The sequence below is a fragment of the Tamandua tetradactyla genome, chromosome 24 (genome assembly GCF_023851605.1).
Source record: "Tamandua tetradactyla isolate mTamTet1 chromosome 24, mTamTet1.pri, whole genome shotgun sequence".
NCBI classification, from domain to species: Eukaryota; Metazoa; Chordata; class Mammalia; order Pilosa; family Myrmecophagidae; genus Tamandua; species Tamandua tetradactyla.
The window spans coordinates 50,714,488-50,715,992 of NC_135350.1; the positions used below are offsets into that span (position 1 = coordinate 50,714,488).

Genomic DNA, 1,505 nt, shown 5'->3' on the forward strand with positions numbered 1-1,505 from the left:
TGATATGACTCCATCCATTACAGGTGAGCCTTTGATTAGCTTACTGAAATCCTTTATGCTGGTTTTATTTTGGGGGGGGGGTGTGTGTGCATGGTCCAGGAATTGAACTTGGATCTCCCACATGGAAGGCAAACATTCTACCACTGAACCACCCATGTACCTCCTTACTGGAATCCTTTAAAGATGAAACATTTTGGAGAGAGGGCCACTAATGACAGAAGCCTCAGAAATTACAGAAACCAGAGCTGACAAAGAACAGAGACATGGAGATACTTGGAGCTCCAGATGTTGCCATGAGATGTTAAGCAAACCAGAATCTAGAGAGACACAAGGGAAGCCAAGAGATGAAACCCAGCCCTGGAAAAGCAAAGTGAGGAATCCCCACAGGAACAGAGGCTGAAAGCATGGAGTCCAGAAGCAAGGACCAAGAAGGGACCAGCATGCCTTCCTAGCTGACAGAAGTGTTTCTGTCCCATTGGCCTTTCTTGAATTAAGTTATCTTTCCCTGGATGCCTTAAGTTGGACATTTCCATAGGCTTAGAACTGTGAACTTGTAACTTATTAAAATTCCCCTTTTTAAAAGCCATTCCAGTTTTTGTATATAGCATTCCAGCAACTTGTAAACTAACACAGATGATCACATGGTATTTGAATATATAATATATATTAATAAAAAGGTGGGGAGAGTTGTCTTTTTGGTTCCATTGCTTTATTTCTCCCTTTCTTCAATTTAAAAATCATTTAATGAATATGTGCCATGTTCTAGCTCTTCAAGGAGTTTCCAATCCTAGTTAATTAAAAAACATGCAAGTAAAAACAGACCTAGTGTTCATGTTGGCAGCATATATACTAAAATTTGAATGATATACTGAAGATTGGCATGGTCCTTGTGCAAGGATGACATGCAAATTTGTGAAGTTTGCATAATTTTACTTTTACTGTTTCCAGTAAAAGGCAGTCTATATAGGGTGGAGTGATGGTAGCTCAGTGGCAGAATTCTTGCCTGCCATGCCAGAGGTCTGAGTTGGATTCCCTGTGCCTGCCCATGCAAAAAAAAAAAAAAGAAATGGCCATCTACCTGTGCTGGTTTGAAATGATGTATGTACCCTAGAAAAGCCATGTTTTAATCCTAATTCCATTTTGTAAAGGCAGCTATTTCTTCTCATCCCTATTCAGCATTGTATGTTTGAAACTGTAATTAGATAATCTCCCTGGAGATGTGATTTAATCAAGAGTGGCTGTTAAACTGGATCAGGTGATGACATGCCTCCACCCATTTAGGTGTGTCTTGATTAGTTTCTGAAATCCTATAAAATAGGAAACATTTTGGAGAATGGGAAATTCAGAGAGAGCAGAGAATGCTGCAGCACCATAAAGCAGAGAGTCCATAAGCCAGTGACCTTTGGAGATGAAAAAGGAAAATGCCTCCTGGGGAGCTTCATGAAACTGGAAGCCAGTAGAGAAAGCTATCAGATGATTCAGTGTTCACCATGTGCCCTTCCAGC

The 1,505-nt window shown here is 40.4% G+C and overlaps 1 non-coding gene across 1 annotated transcript; it reads left to right on the forward strand.

Moving 5' to 3' along the window:
• Nucleotides 1–825: 825 nt before the first annotated feature.
• On the forward strand, nt 826–932 carry LOC143668603 (U6 spliceosomal RNA). The gene has a single exon (XR_013168474.1). It is a non-coding gene; the product is annotated as a U6 spliceosomal RNA (small nuclear RNA).
• The last annotated feature ends 573 nt before the right edge of the window (nt 933–1,505 follow it).